At 44.0% G+C, this 12,414-nt stretch overlaps 1 long non-coding RNA gene across 1 annotated transcript; it reads left to right on the top strand.

The window, feature by feature from the left end:
* Window positions 1-469: 469 nt before the first annotated feature.
* LOC150058405 (uncharacterized) lies at window positions 470-10,103 on the top strand. Its single transcript, XR_016536804.1, has 5 exons — window positions 470-631; window positions 3,014-3,165; window positions 7,026-7,183; window positions 9,661-9,745; window positions 10,017-10,103. It is a non-coding gene; the product is annotated as an uncharacterized LOC150058405 (long non-coding RNA).
* The last annotated feature ends 2,311 nt before the right edge of the window (window positions 10,104-12,414 follow it).

The raw sequence follows: 12,414 nt of genomic DNA, 5'->3' as shown, positions 1-12,414 counted from the left end.
CTTCCAGGTCATGTACCTATACCAAACAGAAGCAAGCTATCTGACCTCTGTAAGTATCAGTTTTTCCATCTATAAATGGGGATATTACAATTAATGGCACATGCTAAATAGGTGATAGCCCTCAAGGTATTTTCCAAAGAGGTTGATCAAATAAACCTGGATTTCATTGCAGGCCAAAGTCTTAGAGATTCATAGTATTTATTACCATATTAAGGATTTGGAAGCATCTGCTAATAATAATAGCAAACTGATTAATTTTATTTATCCAACTGTTTTCAAATTTGCATAAAACCCTTCACCCCTTCTACTAGTTTTTTGTAGAACTAGAGCTCAGGAACCGTGTTTTGGAAGACTTGGTGGGGTGTGGGGGGGGTCATCCCCTATGGTAACTGAGGGAGATTTATTAGGTCACCACCAGGGGGTGTGCCAGCCAAGCGTTCTGATTCTCAGAGAGAAAGGAGCAATTGCTCTGGGCTTCCAAAGATTACAGCTTTGGGCAGCATCACTGGGGAGAAAGGTTGAGTCCCAGAAGAGGTCCAAAATAGCAGTGGTTTTGCAGAGGAAGGGAAGAAAGGACAAGTAATCAGACCTTGTAGAAAGATGGGAGCAGTTTTCCTACCTTTCCTTTCTGGTAAGACATGCAAATATGTGACCTTCTGCTAATAAATCTGTAGAAACCCAGAAGTGACTAGAATGGGACATGACAGAGCCCACACCACAGATGCAGGGGTTTGAGAAGACTTTTTCCAGGACTCCTCCTCCTCCTCCTCCTCCTCCTCTTCCTCCTCCTCCTCCTCCTTCTTTCTCTTTCCTTCCTTTTCCTCTTCTTCTTCTTCTTCTTCTTCTTCTTCTTCTTCTTCTTCTTCTTCTTCTTCTTCTCCTTCTCCTTCTCCTTCTCCTTCTCCTTCTTCGTACTGGTACTTGGATTTGAACTCAGAGCTTTATGTTTGTTTGGCTGGTGCTTTACACTTGAGCTGGTGTACCTTTTTGCCAGTTATTTTGGAGATGAGCCTCATAAACTTTTATGCTTTCTAGATCTTAGCTTCCTGAGTAGATAGGATTAGATTTGGTCACAAGCACCCAGCTCTGTTTCCAGGATGTTTGTGTTCTATGTCTAATGTGAAGATTTATTACTAATCACACACACAGACCTGGATATACACACATATATAACATATATGCACACAAATTCAATAAATATTTATTCCCTTTTATTTTAAAATTAGCTTTACATATATGCATAAAGGAGTTTCAATCAATATGCCAGTTTATTTGTATAATAGACATCACCCTTTCAATCATTATCTCCCCTTCCATCTCTCCCAATTTCTCCCATCCCTTCCAATTTTCTAGTTCCATTTTCATATCTGTACATTGAATACTATGACTACATTCTCTCACCATTTTTCTAATTTGTTCATTCCCTCTCCTTTACCCTTACCCCTTCAGACAAGACATGTTTCACTTCCTGTATTCATGTTGTTAAGCTGTTCATTGTTCAAAGGGGTTACATGGAAATCCATTACTATCTGTACCACATTCAGCCAGTTTGATCATGTATACATGCATATGGCTCTGTATGTGTTTTTGTGTATGTTTTTTTTATTTTAGAATTAATATCCCTTTTGTCTTTCAGAACCTTAGTTCACATAATAGATGCATTTTTAAAAACTAGATGTATTTTTTCCTGATAACTAAGGCTTCCTTTCAACAAACCCTCAGCTTAATTTTAAGTAGGTTCTAAAATCTATGTGACAGTGATTGTATATAGAGATTCCCTTCTTGAATACTTGTTTGTTAAACATGAAATTTGAAATATGATGTAGAAATCAATGTTAATAAATTCCTTAATAAAAAGTATGTATCTAGTATACAATAGAATTAAGGAAGATTTGAAGATAAACACTGAACATTAGATGATCAAAATGTTTGTAACGTTTGAATGTAGAAAACACTGAAAGGCAAAAGAAATGCCTTGTAACTATACATCCCTTTCCTCTAGTGATATTTTACGCATTAGGAGGATGTATGGGGCATTCAAGGGAATGGTTAGGATTCTTTCGGTTACTAATGACAGAAATCCAATTCAAAAGGCCTTCGATGAAATCGGGGCTGCATTAAAAGGACTGGGCTTGTCTGTGTTGTGGATCCCAGGGTGGAAAGGTGCCTAGGCCTCAGGAACAGGGAGAAGGTAGACTTGGGGGACTCTTAGGATGTTCCTTCCTCAACTCTTGAGTCTTTCTCACTGTGTTTGCCTCCTCCATAGCCTTCTCTGTCTGGTTCTGGTGCCAGTTTTTCTGGCCCACAGGGCAGGACACATGGGTGTACATGTGCAGCTGCTAGGCACTCTCCCCTACTGGCTCTTCTTCTGGGAAGGGAAAGATTCCCTCCGTTCCAATTCTAAAATTGCTAGGGAAGAGGAGAATTGTCCTGGCTTGGGTCAGATGTCCACCCTGGACCAATCCACTGTGGCCAGAGGCCAGTCATATTGTGTAGATGGCTTCTCCGTGACAATGGGTTGTGTCTTAGACGTGGAAAGGGGAAAATCAGATACTGGCAGACAAAAGAATACATAGTGTTGTATTCATTTTCTAAAATTTTTATGGCTGAGAGAAAACTGTAAATGCATCTTGTTTGTCATTCAACCTTATGCCATTAGCATTTCTCTTAAATCTTTGTATAAACCATTACTTGTATTCAGACATTTAAATTTACTTAGCAAATTCCCAATCATTTGATATTTAGGCTGTTTCTATTTTTTAAGGCAATTTTGGGATGTTAGAAATGTTGACTTTCCTTTCCCCCACTTTGTGCTGGAAAATTGAGCCTGAGATCTTTTGTCTGCTAGACACCTGGTCTACCACTGAGCCACAAGCCCAGCAGGAACACAGGCCTAGTTTTCTGGAGTGAGGTCTGCTTACCCCTACCTGCGACTTTTCTGCAAATAGTGAACCTGCCACTAACTTTGAGGGTCAAAGTTAGGCATTTCAGGAATGAGATTTTTTTTCTTCAGGTAGAGCTGGAGGAGTCATTACTGGATAATCTTGCTTGGGGACGTTCATGGAGAAGAGGAAGCAAAGATTGTGCAGTCCATAGGCACGTTGCTCCGAATCCACGAACCCACACACTGACCACGCTGTCTTCTCTGTGAAGGTCCTCTGGAATGTGAGTGGAGTTTTATTTATTTGTTTGTTTATTTAACCATCCCATGATGTTTCCCAAGTTCAAGTTAAACATTTACTCGGGTTGAAAATGGCTTAAGAGAATCTTCATGCAACAGCGGAATTTCCTGAGTGTAGGATATCATGGGATGTGTTCTAGCGGAAGGCAGGAATTTCTGAATGGAATGGTTTCCCTTCTGAGCAGGAGGGAGTCTGAAGGCAGTAGAGAGGGGAGAAGAAGCTAACCACATCTGCTACGTGCTGGATGCTGCAAGTGGGTTTCAGTTCTCTGAGTTTTAAAGTGGAGCTGCTGCTGAGATCGGGCTCTCTTGTCCGTTTGGTGGGATATTCAATGCTGCTCTGTTATTTCAGGTGATTTGTGTTTTGTGAGTAAAGGTGCAGAGTGTCCTCTTGTCATTTTTTTTCTGCATTTTCTCATGCTTTCTATTTGTGGAATACTATGGGTTTTTCTAAAAAAGATTATTATTAAATATTCTAGTTCTTTCTGTCCTGGAGTGGTTCCAACGGATGTTTTATCCTTCTTATTTGTTTTGAATGATAATAAGTGGGTGATGATCCTCCGTGCTGTGATTCTAGGAGGTGGAACATTTCTCAAGCTGGGGCTGCATCTAATTTTGTTTTGAAAACGGCTGGGATTGTTGAGCACAACAGAGTGAAGAAGGAGCTGCATTTCTGATTGTTAGTAGGGAAATAGGAACTGTCACTGCCCTTGCTTAGTCTGGGAGAACAGAAGTCTGAGAGCTATGTATGAGCCTTGCATGGATGGACAGAGAAGATGTCTCCTTACAGCGCAACTTGACAGACTGGAAGTGTAGAAATACCCCCCTCTCATTTGAATACTACAACTCAACACTTGGGGACATGGATCTATGAAGGAAGAAGGGTTAGAAAACTGAAGAACAATGCTTAGTAGGCACAGGGTTTGACATCCTTGAGAGAAATACATGCCCAGCATCTGAGGACAGCACTGAAGGCCTGTCTAACCAGATATGCTGACTATAAGTCAACCATAACCAAGAGTTTTTCTAAGACTGACCTCCCTCCCTCTGGGTAGGTAAAACTGCACAAGTTGAAATAAAAGCAGGGCTCTGGAGTACTTTTTTTTTCTTCTTCAAAGAATGACAGTAAATGGTCAGCCTTTTTCTTCTCAATTTCCTCATCTGTAAAGTGTGGCATCATGACAGAAATGTGGGAGGATTAACTGAACTAATTAAAGGAACTTAACTATCACAGTGCTTGGCCTGAAGGAACTGACTGACCAATAACTACCTCTGATTTACTTATTTATGCATTTGTTTTGGAGGATGGGTAGGTACACAGTCACCAGTGGGACTGTACTGGTGTTTCACTCATGGATAGAGCAATGAGTTTGTGTTCCCTGAGCGGGGAGCAGGGATAGTGGGGAGAGGGAGTCTGGGAGCATGCCAAAAAAGGGAAGAGGAAGTTGATGCCAACAGAATCCAAATATAGCAGACACTGCCTTTGCCATTGTCTTATTTACTAGGTGATAAGTGGACATTGGATACTAAGTAAATGCACAGGATAAAGCACATGATACTTTGTATTTTTCAGAACTCAGTAGAAATGAATTCTCCTGCCAGCCAAGGGCAATGAAAACATGACAGCCAGGCTATAACCTCATACACCTGCCTCCCACACCCAGGCAGGGCTCTGCCCCATAGACAAGCTGCCCTGTTCACTCTGGAGTTTTACTTTTTGCTAGGGCTGGCCTGGACCATGATCATTTTATTTATACTTTAAGCTGCTGCTGGAATGACAGGTCTACTCCACTATGCCCAGCCTTTTCTCTTAAGAAGAGGTCTTGTGAACTTTTAAATCTGGGCTTGCCTTCAACCTTGCTCCTCCTGATTTTAGTCTCCTGAGTAGTCAGGATTACATGTGTATTCCTCCAAAGCTGACTGAGATCGTCAACTTCTTGAGTCCTCTTTTCCTTTTCTGCAAAATGAGGATACCATTGACTTCGTGGGGACTCTAACGGGTTACAATTAGTGCCCAGAATTGTAACATTGCCTGGCCCAGAAGAGGTATTGAACTGTGTAGGTTGAATTGTGGCCTCTCAAATTTATGGTGGAAGACCTAGTCCTAGTACTTCATCATGTATCCTTATTTGGGACTAGAGCTATTGCCAGTGAGATCATATTCGAACAGCATAGGCCTCTAATGTAGTATGAATGAATGATGCCCTTATGAAAAGGAAATTTGTAGACATTCATACCCACACAGATAAAGCATGTGAAGGCATAGGCAGAGATGAAAGTGGTATATTTATAAGCCAAGAAAACCAAAGGACACTCATGTGAAGTTCAGGGAGAAACATGGAACAACTATGAAAGAGTTGAATCTATAGACTCCTTAATCTTGGACTCTCAGTTGTAGAAATGAGAGACAGTCCATGTATTTCGTTGAAGCCACTCAGTCTGTCATACTTCATTAAATCAGGGTCTTTGCAAATAAGTACAACAAATAGGAGTTGCTATAATTGGGATCTTTAGTGTCCCTTGAGGCTCCCCAGGGATGAGCTCCCATGGTGGGCTTCCCAGCATGATGTGCTACCCTCTGATAGGCTCAAAGAGAACTGGATCAGCCAATTGTGCATTAGAAACTTTTACACTATGATCCAAAGTCAATTGCTTTTTCTCTTGATAAGGTGATTGTGTCAGGGAGTTGTCAGATGGATGGACAATCACTGACATAGGCCTATCACAGGCTTATTTTCTCCCCGTGTCTCTAATTTATGCATCTTCTCAATGACTTTCTCCATCTTGCAGACAGTCACTATTTCCCAGCCTGGAGGGATGCAGGGAGGAAATATCCTGTGGGGGCAGATACAATGCACTGATTCCAGAGGGTTGATGTCTGCTTTTCTGCAACTCTGTTTCCTGTCCATCCACTACCCTTACGTTCTCTTCATGCCCCACCTGTGCTGTGGGTCTTACAGAAGACCATTTCCAACCCCAGCTATGCTCTTGGACATTTGGCTCGGTGGAGGAATCATGAAAATTTGTCATAATATCTTCCTGTGCCTGAGAGGTGCTTCTAAAAGTACCTTCTTAGCTATTGGTTCCTGGAAGATTCACCACAGGGCAGAGAGATCACAGGAACAGGCTGGGTTCTTGTGCCAGTGCATGAGGTAGGGGGTGGGGGGAGGGGAAGGGTTATATAGCCAAGCAGTGAATAACTTTAAATGGAAGAGCAGGAAGCAAACTGGTAGTATTCTGCTTGATTTACAACTCCATTGTGTAGGGGGTAAAGCAGGCACTGAGTCTCTTGATAAGGCCCAGGAGGAGCTCTGTTATGAATGACTTTTCTTTCTTCCTTCCCCTTTTCTTTTGTTGCTCTCTGTCTTCTACGCCTTGCTTTCCTCTCTTCTTTAGCCGGATGCCTATGAGGCCAATCTTAGGTTGTGCATGCGCCAGGTCCTCCCATTAATCAGATTCGGTGCTCAAGGTGTGCTTTTGGGGGTTTTGCATGCTCTGAACATAAACAGTCCTGTGGTAGGGTGGAGGGGGGAGAGAGAGTGAGAAATGGGGGAGAAATCTCTCATTTGATCTGCTAAAACACACCTTAAGAGCAACCCATCCACGTTGCTGAAGGTATCAGCTGGGTCCTGCCTACAGTTATGTCAAACAAAGTGTGTTGCAAAGTGCCAACTCTCCCTTTGTGCTGTGACACCGAGAGCTGCCAAAAGATATTAAAAAGCTTGCATGAACTAGGTGATGGCAGCTGTAACTATCTAAGTTATTGCCTGGCAGCTGCAGCGCTGCCTCGCTGCTGCTGGCCACCTTTACAGTTGGTTCTCCATTTGTTTGCCCTTTTCTCCAGCACCAAGCCTGCAGTGGACGAGTGGCTGTCCCAACCCCCCTGTGCCTGCAGGCGGGGGAGACTCAACAGTGAGCCGAGCACTTGGAGAGACACCTTCATGCAGATTCCGGGAGAAGTCATATTTCTCTTGGCTGGACCCCAAGTCTGGTTTTGCATTGGTCAGCTTGACTCTAAGGAACCTTGGATAAGGGGGGTGGCACCATGGCGAGCATGCACACACAGGCACACAACAGCAAATGCAGCGTGTGTGTGTGTGTGTGTGTGTGTGTGTGTGTGTGTTTGCATGTGTGGCTTTTTTCCCCTTCCATGTTGGCTGTGTGTGAGCTAGAATAGTTTCGCCAGCTCCAAGCCCTGCCAGTCCTACATCTGCTCCCTAAAACCTCCAGCAAATAAGAATACGGTGAGGTTGTTTAACCAACACTTACAATCTACACACTTTTCAGCTTTGCTCTCCCTAGGCTGCCCATCCAGGCTCTGAGATCTGGATGCTGGAGCAAAGGGTTGAGAGATAAGGAGCTAACCATCCCTGTGGGCATCCGTCTCCAAAACCTCCTTTGCTGGCACATTGATCTGGGGCATAAACCACATTTCATTGTCATGGGCTTTGGGGAAGGTATCTGTACCGCCAAGCTGGCTTTTTGTATTCTTCTGTTGAGTTTGGTCTTTTCAGCTGTCTGTTAAATAATTCATACAGCTCATGAAAGTAATATTTCTGGGATGTAGGGGTTCTATTTTTCCAATTCCCTTTCACTCTATCTTGCAGCAGTTGTGGGGAGAAGTTGGCAGGAATGGTCTGAGCCACATAATAAAACCTTCTGTCTTTTCTTCTGCTCTTCTGAGGTGGCAGGGCCGGAGGTGTTGCTGACCTTCAGCAGGCTAAGTCAAGGTCATGCCTAAGATTTGGGTCTAGATTGTCCTTGGAGTTTTGCTACCAGAGGGATCAGGTCTTTGTCATTGCTGGGCTAGTGATCCCTCAGGACCATTTTCCTGCTGGGAGGCTCTTACTTTGCGATATCTTCAAATGCTTGCCCAGTGCTTGGAGTGGGCCTTTTCCCTTGGTATATACTTAATGAAAATCTGCACACATGAGCAGATTTTTTTTGGGGGGGGAGACAAGGGTGTGTGCTTACAATTTCTGCAATATGGTCAAATCAATCAAATACTGGCCATCTTGCTTCTCTTTTCTCATTGGATTGGTCATTTGAGTGTGGCTGATGCCAAAACAAAGCTTCTTATAGTGATGGAACAGCCTCAGGTTGTGCCATGGAGAGGTGGCATGGTTGGACCATGGTTTTGAAAGTCACACTGGAAATTTTTTTTGCCAGTCCTGGGGCTTGAACTCAGGCCCTGAGCACTGTCTTTTGGACTTTTCCTCAAAGCTAATGCTCTACACTAGAGCCACAGCACCACTTCCAGCTTTTCTATGTATGTGGTATCGAGGAATCGAACCTTGGTCATTGTACATGCTAGGCAAACACTTTACCACTAGGCCAAACTCCTGGCCTCATCACACTGGAATTTCATCACTGTCATGGCCATTTTGAGAGGTGATCAAGTCATGAACAGGGATGAATGCCTTTCTTGAGGACTGGGCTAATACTTTCAGAATCTGATTCCTTGTTGTAAAGTGAGGGCGCCATTCATATTGTCTCTCCTACACATACCTGCCTGCTCTGTTGCTCTTTGTTGAAGCATCATGAAGTCTGCATCAGAAGCCAAGCAGATGCCAGTGTCATGCTCTCAGACTTCTTGTTTCCAGAACGGTGAGCCAAAACATACCTGCATTCTCAGATGTTGTGCTATAATACTGGAAAACATACTAAGCCATAAAAGAACATACCTTATTGAACACTAGCTCATACTTTGATACCAAAAATTCTATAACTCTCAACTACATCGAAAGTTTGCTGAGAATAGGGGCTAGGTCTACTTTGTCCACTACTCATAACCAACATCAAAAACCATGTTGAAAGTGAAGAGATGGAGGAAGGGAGAATGCAGTCATATGTTCAGTGTATGTCCTATGAAAGTAGGAAAATTGAGAGGAGGGCTTGGATTGGGAAGGATAGAGGAGAATAATGAAAGGGGTGACATCAGTCAAGATGTAGTATAAACTTCTGTTGATTGGAAACTCCTTTGTACAATTGGTTAAGTATAACAAAAATATATTTAAGGGGCTGGGAGTTTGGCCTAGTGGTAGAGTGCTTGCCTAGCATGCATGAAGACCTGAGTTCGATTCCTCGGTACCACATACATAGAAAAAAGCCAGAAGTGGTGCTGAGGCTCAAGTGGTAGAGCCCTAGCCTTGAGAAAATCCAGGGACAGTGCTCAGGCCCTGAGCCCAAGCCCAGGACTGGCAAAAAAAAAATATATATATATATGTATTTAAAAAACAAAAAGAAATTATGTTGGACAGTAACAGGTATTTGTTGAATATATGAAGATATTTTCATAATTACAGCAGATATTTATACCATGTACCTTCCTAAAAGTCCATTTTAGACTAACCCTAATCCTAATCCTAATGCCCCATCTTAGGGAGGGTTTTTCCTGTACCCCTCCTTGTCTCCCTAGAACCCCATTTATTCTGATCAGTCTCAGGACTTGATGGGCTATTGAAAAATTCTGTGCACAGGGTCTGTGGCCAGTACAAAGCCCTTCTGTGGGAACTAACTCTTCAGATGACCACCAGCTTGCAGTTAGTGTGACCAGTGACAAAGGTATCCATATACTTATCATTCAACTCTGAGCCTGTTTCAAGCGATTATTGGGGATATTTTGGACTGAGTGTGTCCACCCTAAATTTCATATGTTGAAGCCCAAATTCCTAGTATGGCTATATTGGGAGAGGGGTCCTCTAAGAAAGTATTAATGAAATTCAACCATAATAGCAAAGCTCTGAGATGATAGACTTCTTACTTGAGGTAAGAAGAGGTACCAGAGGGCTTTCTCTGTTTCCATGTCCACACTCTTTCCTCTGCCCACACACAGAGCTCATAGTGAGAAGATGGCCATTTATACACTAGGAAGAGAGCCTTCATGGGAAACCAAACCAGCTGATCCTGGCCTTCCAGCATCCGGAACCACAAGAACTGGAACTGTGATTTTTCATGAAGTAAAAAGTTAATTTCTGTAAAAATTATCAGCCTTATCACAATGTTTGGTACATGGGATAAAAAAATCATGAATTTTAGAAGCTTTTTCTCAAGTAACTGTGATCCAGAAGTTTGAGGGAACATGGCTGGGAGAAGAGAAAAAAGGGCTGGAGATGTCTTCAGATGCATCTTGGAAGGTGGGATGTTATTGGGTTTGTGAGAGTGAAGAGATTTAGAGACTGAGAAGGGATCATTGAGAGTGAGGTCAGCCTGAGCTACACAGAGACATAAAGAGAGAGATGGACATAGAGATACAGTGAGATTTTTGGAGAACAGAATAAAGCAAAGGGAACTACTACAGGAAGGCACTGGTCCTTTCATGGAGGAAATAGGAAGGGCCAGTTGTGTGCCCAGCCTGCGCTCTGTGCCTCACACATCACCTACCCAACACTCCCTTTTCTGGTGCTCCTTAAGTAACATCGGCTCCCTCTTCCTGTGCTTTGGAATGAGGACTGTCACTTTGACTTCCCAGTTACAGGTGTCCAGGGACACATACATATCTCATTGCTTACTCCTCACAGTGATCTCTTTCTGTGTGTGTGTGTGTGTGTGTGTGTGTGTGTGTGTGTCCTAGGGTTTGAACTCAGGGCTTGGGTGCTGTCGCTAAATTTCATTTTGCTCAAGGCTAACTCTCTACTACTGGAGCCATAGCTCTGTTATTGAATAATGGCCTCTCGTTAAGTTGCCTGCACTGTCTTCTTAGGGTTTTCAGTCTGCACATCAAATCTTCCCCCATCAAATTGTCCCATCACTGAGCTCTAGTGGCTCATGCCTGTAATTCCAGCTACGCAGGCTAAGATCAAAGAATCACAGTTTGAAGCCAGCCTGGGCAGGTAAGTCTCCTGTGGCACTCTTATCTTCAGTGAACTGCCAGAAAGCCGTAAGTGGAGCTATAGAGCTCAAGTGGTCCAGTGCCAACCTTGAGCAAATAAAAAATATTAAGAGACAGTGTGCAGGCCCTGGGTTCAAGCAAGTACATGTACATAAGAAGTGACTCGCGGAACAAACAGGATCCATACTGAATCCACTGCACGCTGCACTCAGGTCCAGTGTTGTGCCAGGCCCAAGAATAGAAAAAAAAAGTTTTTCCATGAACTTCATGATCAGAAGATGACCAGAAATGGATTGAGAGAAATCTAATATCAAATGTCCTGAGAGATTTTAGTTTATGAAGGACTCTTCAAATTCAGTGTCTTAGTTTCTGTACCTGGGGAAGTCTTTAGAGTCAGGCATATCTGACTCATAGTAGTTAAAGCTAAAGAAGACACTGGCTTTGCGTTCTAGACCGGTGGGACTTGGGCCTGCTTGCCAGCAGAACTAGATATTTATAGATGAAGCAGTCTGGGTTTTGAGTCAGGACGTGGATGTTTCTGGTGGGGCGCTAACCAGAGACAAAGCCTTTGCTTATTGTCTGTGGCTTCTTCCTCAGTGCTTTGCTCTCTAATATGGGGTATAGCTTTCCTGGGTATTTGTGGTTTGTTTTCCCCATTCCAAGTTTCTTTCCTCTGCTTCAAGAACTGGCTATCACATTTCCATCAAACCAAATGGGAACTTTCCAATCTCAAGCCAAATTGCCCCCCCCACCCCCGCCCCTCCAAGTGCCAGTCCTCTTCTGAGCCAATTTTGGGCCCTCTCCTTCCTCTTGGAGCTTATGTGCGGGATTTCAACCCTGCTGCGACATTTGGCTACTTGAATTCACTCATCTCCAAGAGTGAGCGTGACGCGGACAGACCTCTCTCTCGTGCCCAGAAACCCCACTAAAGAAGCAAGGACAGATGCAGCCACCACTGCCCTTGGTAGGGGAGGCCATCAAACAGAAGGGCACGAGAACGGGACATGGCACGGAAAGCCTTTTGTCCCCGCGGCAGCGCTGGGCACACCAGTGCCTGTGCTCCCCCGTGTCTGGGCTCCAGGCTTGTGGCGCGCGGATGGTGGATGGGCATGTGGCCCTGGAGGCCGCCACTGCCAGCAGCAGCTCGGTGGGACAGCAGCCGAAGCGGGGGTGGGGGGGGGCAGGAAAGAGCCTTGCTGGGTCTTCACGACATTTCCCCTCGGTTTTGAGCAGCCAAGTGTTGCCATTGGGACTCTTCAAATGTCACTCGGAGGACTTGGGTGAGGTGACAGGTGTTCCCAGAACAGGAGTCTTCAGAGTGGCTTTGACCAGAGGGGATATACAGTGGGTCCATCTCTGTGTCGCTTGCAAGTTGTCTTCCTTCCGGGGATTGTATATGCAG

The sequence above is a fragment of the Megascapheus bottae genome, chromosome 10 (genome assembly GCF_031878675.1).
Source record: "Megascapheus bottae isolate mThoBot1 chromosome 10, mThoBot2.hap1, whole genome shotgun sequence".
Classification (NCBI taxonomy): Eukaryota; Metazoa; Chordata; class Mammalia; order Rodentia; family Geomyidae; genus Megascapheus; species Megascapheus bottae.
This window is presented reverse-complemented; position numbering and strand designations above follow the sequence as displayed.